Source organism: Rhipicephalus microplus, chromosome 6, assembly GCF_043290135.1.
Source record: "Rhipicephalus microplus isolate Deutch F79 chromosome 6, USDA_Rmic, whole genome shotgun sequence".
NCBI lineage: Eukaryota > Metazoa > Arthropoda > Arachnida > Ixodida > Ixodidae > Rhipicephalus > Rhipicephalus microplus.
This window is the reverse complement of record NC_134705.1, coordinates 46,834,323-46,850,072: the sequence shown is the minus strand read 5'-3', so window position 1 is coordinate 46,850,072 and position 15,750 is coordinate 46,834,323.

Below are 15,750 nucleotides of genomic sequence, written 5' to 3'. Positions count from 1 at the left end.
GCCGCCTTACATATGCTCTGCTGTACCAACTCACACGCAGATGGGAAACAGAGCAGGCCAACACACTCATACGCATTGCCTACTAAGCTGGATTTGGCCTCGCAGACTGCACTGACACAAAGCGTTTGGAATGCTTGGGTGTATATGTTACATATGACCAACACGTCGCAGCCGTATTGATCGCGCAGAGAGAGAGACTAAACTCTACGATGCAAGGCAGACTAATGCTAAGAAGGCTTCACTACCCCTTGTCACCACAGTTCTGCGTTACGGAGACGCATCAAATACCCAGAAAAAACAGGGAACACATATATGTCGCCCTTATCCCGAGAAACATGCACCCCAATGTTAGTGCCGGCCGCAGACGAGCAAGAGCGATGGCCCAAGAACGGCTACGAAATGACACCGACACTTACTATACAGACTCCAGCTCATACCTAACGAGGCAAAACGCATTTGACACAGTCGTTACCATGCGAAGCCAAGCGATCACTTCGGCGACAATTGGTACCAAAAGCACGGATGCACCAGAAGCGGCATTCATAGCACTAGCCTTCCGTGCAGCAGAGTGCACGAGACTTCTGAGCACGGTGTCATAAATTCTCAAAAGGCTTGCCGACTGTTTTCGACTGTTTTTCAATGGCGTCTTTTCCAAGAGCGTCCTACGCATGCTAGAATCTAACCTCCAAGAAGACCACGGCATCACGTGGTGCCCCGTCCAAGAAGGTGTAGGAGGAAAGGAACGGGCAGACCGCATGGCTCGAGCATTAACTTTCCGAGCCGCGGACATGCTGACCCGGGCGGATTACTTCACACCTACGCTCCCGCGAGATATCATTGAGAGACAAAGACGGGCAGGCAGACGATGGCGCCACCCCACCGTAAACTCACCCGCTGGCAATCCAGGGGTTGGAGACGAATGCAGACGAACACATATCTAAACTTACACACACTTAGCAAAATCTGGCCATGCCAATTTGATGACTGCTGCCCTTGGTGCGGTGACACACCGACCCTCCAGCACATCACTTGGACTTGCCGACAAAGATCAACAGAGGGTAACTCACCCCTCATTATACGAAACGAATTTAAAAGGTCATAGGAGGTGCGACTCACCCGGCAGTATTTGGAAAGCCAGACGGCAACCTTGGACCAGACCGAGCGAGCCGCTTGGGCCAGTGGTGCCCTGGAATAAGGGCTCCACCTACGGAAACCTTAGTATGCCGTTTGAATAGATGTTTATTCCTCCTCGATGCATTGTACTTGTGTTGTTTGTGTCTTATTCGGTTGACTTATACGTTGCTGTGCCGTGCCACTTGCGACCTCTTCCCTGCGGTCCTAACCAGCGTCTCTCGCACGACTCTTGATGCCAGCTCGCCAAACCTTTATGATATAACACAAGGTATTCGACATGATCAAGGTTGGTTAGGAATACAAGTTAATGCACAGTACCTCTGTAACCTGAGGTATGCCGACAACATTGTGCTGCTGAGTAATTCGGGGAACGAATTGCCAGTCATGATTACTGAACTAGACAAGGAGAACATAAATATATGTCTTAAAATTATTCTCAAGAAAATGTGGGTTATATACAAGAACTTCTGAAGAGAACAGTGCTGTGAGATAGGTAGCAGTGCACTTCAGGTTTGAAAATTGTACGTCTATTTAGGACAGGTAGTAACCGTGGAGCCGAACCACGAGACTGGAGTAACTATAGTCGGTGACAAGCTAAGAATAAAAAGTAAATTGGATTACTGCCCATTTTTATTATGTGCGTCCAACTGCAGGTGCTCATTACCATTACGTAAGAGTCACGATGAAGCAATGACTACTTCAGCATGGCACTGTTTGCGGCGAGAGGCGATGTGCCGCTGCACCGAGACTGTAGGGCGTCCATTCAGTTTTCTGTGGTGCTTTCTTCGTAAAAATGAAGCTATTTCATTGACTCGCCCTCAGCATCATCGTTGTGGGCCTTCATTTAAAGCTGGCGTTTATGATTTTGCATCGTTTGAAATGCACCGAAGCGGCAGAGCTTCACCGCGTTCCATCGCTTCAGCAGTATGAAGAAACAATACAGAGTCTATTTTCTGCGTCGCTAGGATGACCACTCTCGAAGATTATCGTCGTGGTCATTCGTGTGCAGTAAGGTGAAGGTGAAATATGAATATGCGCGTGTGTGTTCTGTTGAAAGAGCGAGTGTGTGGTTTACCGCCCATAAAATATGGCATAGGCATTACTGCATGTCGGTAAGAGTGTGCTACTTCAATTTCGCAACGTGAGAATCTTGGTGATCGTTTGCAAAGTGTGCTGTGTTGTGCTTCTAATGAGCGTTGTAAGTGCAGGCAAGGTGTGGAAAAAGAGCAACCAAGAGGACCTGCCAGCGTCATACAGTGCGGAAGTAAACAAACCAGGTGGACAGAGTATGCATTGTTGTATGCAATCAAAAGGGAATTGTGGTGACCGTGTGTGTGCGTAGTTATTAAATGCGAAGCATTTCTTAGCAAACTTCGGTGAATTTGAGCCTATCTATCTATCTATCTATCTATCTATCGATCTATCTATATATCTAGCTGCATACGACTTTTAGCTCTCCTGGCCGTTTCGATGTTGGTATCGACACCAAACTAGTTTTGCCGTAAAATGACTGTATGAAGAACATGTTTGACTAGTCATAACATGAAAATCATGACGTTTGTCGCGAATGTCATGATTTACATTTTATGGTCCTACACCTCATGCGGTGGTTCCGTTCACATGGCATGTTGCAAAAGTGGTGTAGTATGACATGATTGCATGGCGAACAGAAGCAAAAAACCCTAACATGAAAATCTTTACATGCGTGTCATGTAACTACATGACAACATCCCACACTCATGATGCGCTCACGGCCATTTCGCTAGCATCAAAAACACAAAATTTGGTATCACGCTACGTGAATGAATAACGGAGGTATCATACTGGTGCAAACAAGATAAACATGAGATACCTGTCGTGAAACAACATGACGACATGCTGCGCTCATTATGCGCTCGAGCCCGTTTCGCTAGCTTCACATGTACCAAGCTCGGTATTACGCCACGCGAACGGACGACGTAGGTAAATGGCACATCCAAACATGGTAATCACGACATGTGTGTCACGTAACAACATGACCCCATGCCACACTGATGATGCACATGCGGCTGTTTCGCTAGCTTCGCATATGCCGAATTGGGTTACGTGACGCCAATGAATGACGAAGGTATGTGACTGATGTAAACATGACAATCATGAAATGCTTGTCGCGTGAGAACATGACTACATACCACAGTGAAGGCGCCAATACATTTCGGCGTGACGCGTTGCGCGCGCTCGCCGGTGCTCAGTTCGTCACGTCACGCCGGCGTTTCCACGCCAGGCGCCGGTCCTGCCTTATACTCGCAGGCCTGCACCGCGCTGCATTGCTTTGACGCGTCTCCGTCACCAAAAGAGGGAGATGCAGTTGTGTCTTGGTAACGCATCGGTGCGAAATGCATCATGTCGCTTTTCGCGCTGGTGGCCGTTGGGCCGCGCCGATGGGCTCTGGTCGCGCCTGGCGTAAGACGATAGAGTGCTCGCGTTTTGCTAATGTAGCGTCGCTGTGCCCAGCGTGCGTGCGCTTCAACACTACGTTGGAATATATTGGGCCCTTCATGATCCGCTCGCGGCCATTTTGCTAGTGCGAAATATACGAAATTTGATGTGACGTGACGGCAGTGGATGACGAAACATATGACTGGTGCAAACATGATAATCCTGACACGCGGGTCATGTAAGAACATGACAACATACCACGCTCATAGACTGCTCTTGGCTGTTTTGCTAGCTCCAAATGTACTGAAGAAAGAGAGAGAGATAAATAGAAAAGAAAGGCAGTGAAGTTAACCAAGCTTTGCTCGAGTGGCTACCTTATACTTGCGGTGTTGGAAAGGCAAATAATAGAAAGGAAAGAAATAGAAAGCAATAAGAGTAAGCAAAAGAAGGATGAATAGTCAGCTCGAGGCTACACAGCACGGTCTCACACTGTTCTTTTACAAGCGGTCGTGAAGTCTGGTGGTTTTTAAGGAGTACAAAAGGGCTTTCGTGGCTTTGCGCGTATGTGAAACCGTAGGCCAATGTCCCAGGATCTTCTCCTATGTAAGGGCCCATGACTCCAGTTGATAGAGCTTGGCTCTCATAATACGTCGTTCAGACTGTGGCAGTGAGATGGAACGTGCTCAAGCGTTCCCTCGCAGGCGCAGATGTTGCATGCCGAAGTTCTCGCCTTTACAAAGAGACGAGGGTAAGCAGTAGTAAATGTCACGCCCAACCTCATGTGACACAGTAAAGTTTCCGCGCATTGTGGGAGCCCGCATGGCAAACGACGTTGCGAAGTTGGGTCGATCCAATACAAGTGCATGTTGGAGAAATCCGGCATTGTAGGAGAGTTATACGGCGAGCAAGTACACGGCAAGCAAGTCGACTTGCAGCGTCCGTTCTCAAGAGTGGTATGGGCGTACGCAGGTCTTGGTCATGAGCCGATTGAGCAACCTCATCCGCGCGGTCATTGCCGACGATTTCGCAATGACTCGGCAACCACTCAGATACAATATTGTGACCTTCACTGAGCGCTTCGTGGTAGTCGTGCCTTATCTTATATGCTGATTGTTCTTGTCACCCATGCTGCATTACAAACCGTAGTGTCTGTAAGGCTGACCTCGAGTCAGAAAAGATGACCCATTGGTTAGGTTGCTGCCGAAGAGTGTACTTTACTGCACCTTGAAGCGCTGTGAGGTCTGCTGCTGTCGACGTCGTGGTGTGACAAAACTTGTATTGAAGCAACACATTATCAGATGAAACAACCATTGCTCCTGTAGAGCCGTTAGAATTAGTGCAGCCATCGGTGTAAACATGTGTGCGGTCGAAGTACCTTTCATCCAACAGACGCAAAGTCAATTGCTACAGGGCTAGCGGTGACATGCATGCCTTCCTAATGAATACAGGAACTGATAACTGCACGTCAGGTTGACGGATACTGCCTATTGCAGCTGGTGGATACATCGCAAGTTTAAAGCCAGGTGGGAATATGCCCTGATGTTATGTCACAATACCGCAGAACGATGAATGGGGCTTCAAACACGCTAAATGATTTAACGGTAGCCGTGATAAACGTCGAATGTGTGCTCTCAGCGTCTCGACAATGGTGTACGTTGTGATCGGCTGTTCTTAAGTGATAACAATAGTTGCCATTGTTGGTGAGCATCTTGGAAGGCCAAGACATGTCCGAAGTGCTTGGGCATGTACGCTCTGTAGTGCACGGATGTTAGTCTTGCACGTGTTCGACAGGACAGGAAGGCTGTACCGGAGAATCCCGAAAAAGAGGCCTGTGTAAAGCTGCAACATAGAGTGCATGGATGGGCCCCGAAATTTTCCGGTGAAGAACTTGAATACATTCTGAATGCCAATGAGCTTTTTCTTCAAGTATGCGACATGTGGGCTCCAGGTTAGGTCACGATCTACGATGACACCTAAGAATCTATGACTCCTATTATAAGCAATTGATCTGCCATCGAGGCCCATTGGGTAGAAAGACATCGGTTAGCGTGTAATTACAACCACTGCGCATTTTTCTGTGGCGATAGTCAAACCTTGCTAGTAAAGGTATGCCGATGTCATTGTTGCCACTTTGTGTATCTTTGCGCGCACCTAAGGTCATGTCACGCCGGACGCCCAAACGCAGACATCATCAGCGTAGAGAAATATATAAGCCGTCTGTGGCAGCATTTCGGTAAGCCCCTCCAGAACCAGGTTGAAAAGAGTCGGGTTCAAAACACCGCCTTGTGGCACCCGATGACTTTTAAAAAGATTATTCTTTGTGGGGTAACTTCTTACCCATCGAAAGACGCGACCTCCAAGTTCAGCTGCTTCAAGAGCATTGAGAACAGCCTCATGGGTCACGTTGTCATAGGCACCTTTCACGTTTAAGCACAAAGCTACCGACAGCTGCTTCTCAGCTTTCTGTTGCTGAACAGAGGTCACTAAGTCAATAACCCTATCAATTGAGGACCGACCTCATCGAAAGCCAGCCATAGCATCAAGATAGACGTTACAATGTTCCAATTGCCAATCCATGCAAGTAAGTAGCATCTTTTCCATCACCTTGCCGACGCAGCCTGCTAGTCCTTTAGGCCAGTATGATGTCAAATCCAATGGAGACTTTCTGAGCTTCAACAAAAGCACTAGGCAAGTGCATGGATGGGCCGTTTACCTTCGTCATCCATTCACGTCACGTGATACCAAATTTAGGAGCTAGCAAAATGGCCGCGAGCATGCTATGAGCGTGGTATGTTGTCATGTTCTTACATGACACGCGTGGAGGATTATTTTATTTGCACAAGTCATATATTTCATCATTCATTATTGTCACGTGATAACAAACTCGGTATATGTGAAGCTAGCAAAACTTTCACGAACGCATCTCCCTGTTTTCGTGACCTAGAGACGCCAGAGGCGCTGAAACACGCAAACGTCAAAGCAACGCAGCACGGCGCACGCGTGCGAGTATATAGCAAGACCGGCACCTGGCGTGGCAACACCGGCGTGACGCGATTGAATGAACGCCGGCGAGCACGCGAACCGCGTCACTATGAAATGTGTTGGCACTTTGACGGTGGCTTGTAGTCATGTTCTCACATGACACGCATCTCCTGATTATCAGGTTTGCAGCAGTCGCATACATTCATCATCCATTGGTGTCACGTATTACCAAATTTAACTTATGTGAAGCCACTGAAACGGCGGCAAGCGCATTATCAGTGTGGCGTGTAGTCATGTTGTTGCATGACATGCATCTCATGTTTATCATGTTTGCACCAGTATTATCGCTTCGTCATTCATTCAATTCCCATTACTACCAAGTTTGGTATAAGTAAAGCTAGTGAAACGGCCGCCAGCGGATCATGAGTGTGGCATGTAGTCATGTTGTTACATGACGCGCATCTTATGAATATCAAGTTTGCACCAGTCACATACCTTTGTTGTCCATTCACGTACTGTAATACCAACGTTGGTATACGTGACTGTGGTAAGAGTGCTTCTCACAACCAAAATCGAAACTGGAAGTGAAACCGACAGCGGAAAATAACCGACGAAGACGAAAGTGTGCACGGGGTCAGACGAACGTGAGCGCGTGAGTTTCGGAACAGCGACGGGCAGAGGAAGAACGCGGCCAGCTAGCAAGAGCGCTAGGCGTTGGGCCTCAGGGGATCGAACCAACGAGCGGGTGTCACCAACCCAACCGGGACGAGCGTGGCATGTTCCTGAGGCTAGTGGCGGTTCCGGGCCGGGCCTGACATGCTGTTCCTGTGGCGGACGAGCGTGCGGGCCAGGGCAAGCGGCTGATCCTGTCCAGACTCGGGTCCGGCACAACCAGTCACCGAGATCGTGGCCACGGTGCCACGTCGGAGCCGGTCCGGCACAACCGCCAATTGAAGGTGCGACCTCGGTGTTGCGTCGGCCGCAGCGTGAGGCCGCCTGGTCCAGCACGAGCAGCTGATGGTCTGCTCGTGAGCTTCCGTGCACTTGGCAACCTTCCCGTGGCGAGGTTGCGTCGTCGACGCCATCGTCTTCAGCGGGAGCGTGAGTGGCACCCGACGGAATTAGACTTCCGAGTAGTGAGGACGCGTGGGTTACTCGCGGGCGCGTAGACATAAGGACTGTATGACTGAATTACGGAGTCAGTGTGTTGTACAGATAGCCACAGTGTTGTGATTGTTTTGTGTGTGAAGTCAATAGATGTTTCTCTTGTCCTTGTCTTGGGTTTCTGCGTCTGAGGGCCCAAGAACCACCACAGTGACGCTAGCGAAACGGCTACGAGCGCATCATGAGCGTGGCATGTAGTCAGGTTGTTACACGCATATCATGATTTTCATGTTAGGGTCTGTTGCTTGTGTTTGCGATGCCATCATGTCGAACCATACCGGTTTTGCAACATGCCATGTGAACGAAACCACCGCAAGAACTGCAGGATCAATAAACCTGAGTCATGCCAATCATGACATACAAGTCACGATTTTCATGTTATGACTAGTGAGATGTGTTCTTCATACAGTTATGTTATGCCATACCAAGTTTGGTACTGACACCATTGTCGATACGGCCAGGAGAGCTAAAAGTCATAGGCGGATAGATAGATAGATAGATAGATAGACAGATAGATAGATAGATAGATAGATAGATAGATAGATGCGCTCAAAGTCGCCGAAATTCGCAAGAAATGCTTCGCATTTAAAACTTGTACCTTTTGGGCTAATAGACTGCCTGCTGGGGGCATATCTGCTGTTGACTGTCAATGTTATGGTTCCGTAGACACGTGAACTCGTGGTAAAGCGGACCAGTTAGAGCCAGGTGTTCTCTGTTGCGCCACAGTGTTTTCTGGCATCTCTGGACGTACCTCACCTGGCGGTGGCAGGGGAGGTCGCTGTGGTCGTGGCGGCGGTGCTGGGGGCGATGGAGGTGTAAGTGAAGGCTCATTCGGCACAGGACTGCTTTTTCTTTTCATCGAGCACCACCGTCGACGGGAATGCCATCGTTGAACAATTGTTACCGCTTCTTTTCGTGAAGATCCGTCTTTCACCATTTGTCTCAGAATGCTCCTCTCCTTCTTGAGCACTGGGCAGTTCTTGGATGAGGTCTCATGGTTCCCGTTGCAGTTGCTGCATTTTAAGAGAGTTGCTTGGCAAGCCGCTGCTTTGTGTGGTTCGGCGCAACGTGGGCATGCTCGCTTGTTGTTACACTAAGCACTAATATGACCCAGTTTTAGACCATTGTGGCACTGTAGTGCCCTTGAGATGTATGGTCGGACAACGTGACGAAAGTGACCAACCTTTACATGTGATGGAATAAAATCGCCTCTGAAGGTCACCTCGATGCAACGGGTTTTTCCAAGCCGGCATACTCGCAATATGCCCGTTGCCTCAGTAGCTGGCTTCATCAGCACAGGAAGGTCGGCGTTTGGTATGGAAACATCAGCGTCATAAATGACGCCTGTCGTCGTGTCACTATCCTGCAGAATGTAAACACTGAGATTGATGCCTCCGAGCTCCGTGACCGTTCGCAGGGTATGTAGTGAAGCCGGGTGCTCTTTCTATGGCCAAGATATTCTTCTGTGGGTTGAGTCTAATATCCTTTATCTCATAAGGCACGGTAGCTTCGAGACGCGCTGATATCACTTGCCTGTTCATGTTCTTCAGGTTGATCGAAGAGTCAACAGGAACCAAAAATGACAGCAAATCCAGTCCATGAATGATGGAGAGTGTGGCGAAGCATCCGTCCTTCCATTAGTTCTTGCTTCCTTCCGTCTATGCGAGGGTCTGTGTGGCCATCCGTGCGTCCATCCACCCATCCGAACATGCGTCTGTTCTTGCGTCCACACGTCAATCTGTGCGTCCGTCCCTGCGTTCGTCCATGCGTCCATCCGTTCCTTGCAGCCATCCTTTCGTCCGTCTATACATCTCTCTGTGTGTCCGTTCATCCACCTATTCCACACTCCAAGTACCACCATCGCACACCTTTTCATTATATGCCACAAATAGAAGCACCGCCATCCAGCGGACATTCTAAGGAACAAACGAGAGGAGGCACAGGCACACTTTTTCGGCTTGTGCTTCGTGTCTACTTCCCACCTTTAACCACCTCGAGATCACGGTATAAACTAGTTCACTGTATTCATGTCACTGCGGCCCAACGCTCGCTAAATATTTCTATAACCAAGGAGGTTACGCCCAGCGAGTATAACGTAGCAACCCTTTCTAGTCAGATTGTGCTCAATGCACACGCCAATGGCTGCTAAGCGGGAATGAGAGACAGGAAAATTCGGCTTTTATTTATTGTGCACGCTGCGAATTTTTTATTGTTCAAAAACGCACAGAAGAAATCTTCCACCGGCACCACCTTTGAGGTGAAAATGTAAGTCTGGTTACACACTACTACTACGACTACGAGGGACGAATGGGCTGGCTATAAGGAGCTTCGCCCTTAAAAGTATATATGGCGTTTAGAACTCCACGCAGCCATCACGGTAGAGACGCTAGCTGGCGAAGACGCGCCGACCATTCTCCTCTTAGCTCTATCTTTCACAGCGGCGATGAAATCGCCGTCGCTGTCTTCACTACTCGCCGTGTACAGTTCAGTGCTGTCACTGGTGCTGGCGTCCTCCCGGCAGTTGCGCTTCCTTGAGGTTGATGTCGAAGGTGACGCCACGTCCGGATTGCATACTGTTGGGTCTGGATCCATCGCTGCCCGCAGGAGAGAGATCATCCTCGGATATTGCGTAAATTCACCAAAAACGCCAAAACAAAATAAGCACCCTGATGCTGATGAGTTTAGACGGATGGCGCTCATCCACAGAGGGGGATGGGCCAAGAACCGGGTGGCAAGATGCTTAAATGAAACTAAAATGAAAAAGACCAATCTGAAAAATTAGTAGAGATAATGCTGCCAATAAACAAAAATGTTTGCTGAGCAAGGGGTCAAACCATCTCTTGTTCCTGACATCGCTACGATTTATAAACTTAAGCTCTGTACTGGAAAGGTTAGGGTTCACTAGTACGGTAGTCTTTTATTTGCATGATGTAATCAAACACAGTGAAACATATAACCCTGAGGCACTAACCAAATGAAGTGCCACCAAGTGATGAAAGTACTGGTAGATTTACTTGTATTCCGAGCTTTTGTAAAAATATTTTTCTCTGATAGGAGTAACGACAACAGAATCAAAATATGTTCAATTGTTTCGTTTTCTTGCAAAAAATGCACACCGGTGACGCCTTGACTCGAGCTTCGTTAAGGTAATAATTAAGTTGTGGAACCTTACAGTGCAATCTGGTATATGTCACCTCTAACAGGCAAGATACACACCACTGTTTATTCGAGCAATACCCTAAATGCTCGAAATGTTTGAATTTATCGAAATTATTTATTCCCCATTGCAAACAAGCATTTCGGAACATTAGCTCTGTCACTCAAGCCGTATGTGGCAAAACTGGGATTTTGGGCCCACTCAGGAATACTGCTGCTGAAGAAGGCGCCATTTCGTCCAAATATATTCCGCGGTGGCCCGGTACCCACAGCAAATGCAGTTTTTTACGTTTTTTGGTACTAAACGCCAAAACATATTCATCAGTTCTGAATTTGCTGCCGCAGAAAGTGCATTACATACTCATAACGAATCTGTAATGATAACTGCTGATTATTCGCTTGAGCGCTATTTGCGTAAGGCAAGAACAATAGCCAATAGTTCTGCAATGAATACAGGGGTATAATCTGGGAGTCGAATCGAAAAGGACCAGTCGAAAGAAGGAGAGAAGATGCCGACCTCAGCCTTTAATTTGTCACAGACGCATCAGTCAGAATGATATTGCTCATTTTTAGGTGAGCTAGACAATCTGCTAACTGGTCATTCAGGTACCTATGTCATTTAGGTCATTTAGGTAAATTAGGTAGAACACATCTCCCTCGTCTCAGTGCTTTTCTGGACTTTTCGCAGCAGCTCTGGGGTGTATTGCCCCGTACGTTGCGGTAATGGTTGTACAACCTCACGAGGTGACCTCCGACTTCGGTTCGATCGGGGCCACTACCTCGAGGAAGCGAGGAAACTCATCCAGCGAGAGTGATGACATTGAGCTGTACTCTGCATCTTGCGACGAGTCCTCAGACGATGGCTTTCAACCTTTCCTGCACCGCAAGGCCAAGCGACGGATCGTCCATCCATCGTCGGTGTCAAGTACAGCCACCGTGAAAACGGCGCCCCAGCGATGGCTTCATTCCATCCTGTTCGTGCCAAAGAACGTTACGGAAAGTCTGTGTGTTCTGAATAGACGAGCGCTTTTGCTCTATTTTGAAAACGCTGTGCCGAACAAGATCGAAGACGTACGGCTTAATACAAGAAGAAACATACTGGCTGTCGATGTGCTGCACCTGAGTCTTGTGAGCACGCTGCAACAAGTAACACAACTGGGAAACATTGCAGTTAGGTCCATCATACCAGCCGAAGGTGCGACCACATCAGGAGACATTTATGATATTACCATGAAAATCCCAAGCGCAGACCTTATAAAATCAGCGAGTCAAGACAACGTCATTGCCAGCGTTGGACGGCTTGATAAGACACGCTGTTTGAGAGTAACGATCAAAGGTGACTGTCTTCCCGCATACGTGAAAGTTGGCCACTTTTGTTAACAAGTTCGACCGTTTATTCCTAAACCCGTGCAATGCGTCAATTGTCAGAAGATCAGCCATGTAAAGAGTGTTTGCAGGCGCTCCGCAGCGTGCCCCCGGTGCGCCGAACTACACGCGGAAGACAACTGTAGCGCTACCACAATGAAGTGTCCTAACTGTCAGGGTGCTCACAAGGCTTCTTTGAAATAATGTCCGCACATAAAGAAATAATCTTCTATTCTGAAGCAAATGTTACGAGACAGTTCAACCCACAAAGAAGCTGCTGAGAAAATTCGGCGAAGACGAGGTCCCCGTCGAAGGTCTTCACGTCGGACAGCACCAACTTCAGGCAACAAGTCGACGCATCAGGAAAGATCGCAAGCTGCAGTTTCCAGTACGGCAAACACAGACATTGGAAAAGAGCAAATGGGCAGACCAGTCTCTACAGAAGAGTGCCGCCACTTACGTGTACACAATGCACAAAAGAGCCACAGCAGAAGCCGTCTTCTTCAAAGCAAGCTGCTGCAGTGGAGGACTTGCGGGACACAGATCAGTAATTGATATCTCTTTTGCGACCCTTAATTAACGCCATTCACTTATCGTTAAGCAACACGCACACAACGTCAGCAAGAAGTGCATTGCAATTACTGGAAGCTTTGTGTCCAGTGCTCACAGCGCTTGAGTAAATAATGGCTCACCAGCCACTGTCTTTCAGAGAAGTGTGAAAGGCCGCGATTATTTAATGGAATTCCCGGGGACTGAGATCACGCATCGCCGATTTCTGTCGGTTTGTGTACACCAATAAGTTCTCTATTATTGTCATCTGCGAGCCAAATTTACAGAGTGAAATCATACTTTCTGGTTATGATTCATTCATGTCATCTACAACTGCGGATAATAGCAAAGCTCTGATGTGTATTTGTCGCGACCTCACCTACATTCATCATCCGGTATTACCCCACGACGATAATGAAGATATAATTATAACAGTGAACAAGAAACTTACCATCATGGTTGTGGGTGCCTACCTGTCTCCATCAAGCCGTTTTGATCATACAAGACTACAAGGTATCCTGTCAGCAACTTCTCACCCATGCAATATAATTGGCGACTTCAACGCTCATCACGCAATCTGGGGATGTTTGAAAACCAATGTTAAAGAGATAAAGTTGGTTTGCTTCGCCTCTGACAACCAACTTTTCTTGCTAAATGATGGCAGTTCAACGTTCCTACGTGGTTCAAATTATAGCAGCGGCCTTGACCTGGCCTTTGCCTCACGAGGCCTCGTCAGGCATGCTGAATAGTTTCCAGACATAGAAACGCATGGAAGTGACCACATTCTCACTTATGTCAAAATCAAAAGATTTTCCCATGCTAAGATACGCAATAGTGTTCAGAGAGTGGACTGGCTGAAATTTCAGTCTCGCATCGTAGAGCAATGTGAAGCAAAAAGATCTCTCGACATAGAGGAGATAATTAAAAGCACAGTAGACGACACTACATGTACCCTCACCTGCTCTTCCAAAGTAGTGGAATTTGACAGCGAGCTAGAACGACTTCGAGAAATCCGACGGCCTGCTGAACGAAGATACCGACGCACCAAGGCAATAGAAGATTTACGGATTGCTCGACGTATACAAAAGAAGAATCAGTGCCGGATAAATAAACTCAAGTCACAACGTTGCACTGCTTTTTGTGAGTCGCTTGACCCACAAAAACCTTTATCCCAATTGTGAAAGACGGTGCGAGGTCTCCACACAAATCACACTCAGTGGTCACCATTCAGGGCTTTCGCACTTTTTGAACAGAGACGCGACATTGATGTGGCAGAAGGCTTCTGTGCCAAAGTATCTGGGCCACTCGCAGTGCCCAATAGCCTGTTGTCCTCGACCAAGTGTCCACAGACACTGGATTCCCGCATGTATATGCCTTTTTCCATGGTTGAGCTCAGAACAGCACTAGCTTTGTTTGGATTCACGTCGGCACCAGGGCCCGATAGCATTTCTTATAAGGGCCTGTGTCATCTGGGTGAACGCGCGAGAATCCTCCTCCTGGAGTTGTACAGCAAATCTTGGCAAGATGAAACAGTCCCGACAAGCTGGCAGACAAGTTGCCTAGTTCCACTTCTGAAGCCAGGCAAGTCACCGTAGGAGTTGTCATCTTATCGCCCGATCGCATTGGCCGGTTGTGTAGGCAAAGTTATGGAGAGGATGACTTTGTGACGCCCGGAGTGGTACTTGGAGTTTAACAACGTCTACCTAGATGCCATGGCAGGATTTCGGTGTGGTCGATCATCGATTCACAATGTAGTTGACCTGGTCACTTACGTCCAACATGAGAAAGGCCGTAAGTGTCTCTGCGCATCTTTCTTTCTAGACGTAAAAGGGGCGTATGACAACGTTATGCATGAAGCTGTTCTCAAGCTCTCGAAGATGTAGGAGTAGGTGGTCGGATGTATCGCTGGATACGTAGTTCTTCATTAATGCGATCCTTCTTTGTGAGCACTGCAGACGGTCAAACCTCTCCACATTACAGTCATTGTGGCATCTCCCAGGGTGTCGTACTCAGCCCTTTGCTGCTCAATCTTACGGTAATTGCTCTCATTGAGCATCTGCCAGGCACAATAAGGCTATCAATGCACGCAGATGATATCTGCGTTTGGGCATCGGCTGTTACACGCCTGCAGTTACGAGAGAGAATTCAAAAAGCTGCCACTGAAACATTACGTTACCTCCGCAATCAAGGCTGGAAAATTTCCTCCGAGAAATGCGCTCTCGCAGCGTTTACACAAAAGCCAATGCATAAGTACACTATAAGCATCAATAGTCAAACTGTACCATACGTTCGATCGCACAAGTTTTTGGGCGTCATAATTTACAGGAATCTATCATGGAGCGATAACGTTTCGTACACGAAGGAACAGTTAATTGAAATCTTTGATATAATGAAGTTCTTTGCAGTCAAGACTTGGGGAATGTCTCCCAGTGCAATGCTACAGCTGTACAGGGTACGTTTTCTAGGTTTCCTGCGGTACAGCTTACCGGCATTGACCAATGCAAGCAAAAGAAGCCTTCAAACGCTACAGAGTGTTCAGTCCCAGGCACTGTGGATTAGCCTTGTCTTGCCTCGTAGTGCGTCGAGAAAGGCTACTGTCACAATTGCCGTAAACCAGCTCATCACGACACATATCGACGTTGAGGCACTCAAGACACATATAGGGCATTTTGCTCGGACACCCTGCCACAATCTAGCCTCTTTACCAGCAGACAGACCAGGTTCGTCATTTTGCCAAATGGTAAGCACATATCGCGATTCTTTACCAACATGCTTCACACCACTGCCAGGCCTTCGACTCCTCCTTGGTGCCTGACTCAGGCTAACATCAGGCTAACTATACCTGGCATCCAGAAAAAAGCAGATATGTCATCACCTGCTCTTAGGCAGCTTGCTCTTCTCTTGTTATACGAGACGTGTCGAGGCTGTATACACGTATACATCGACGGCTCTGTTTTACAGAAGAGTTCAACGGCATCATTT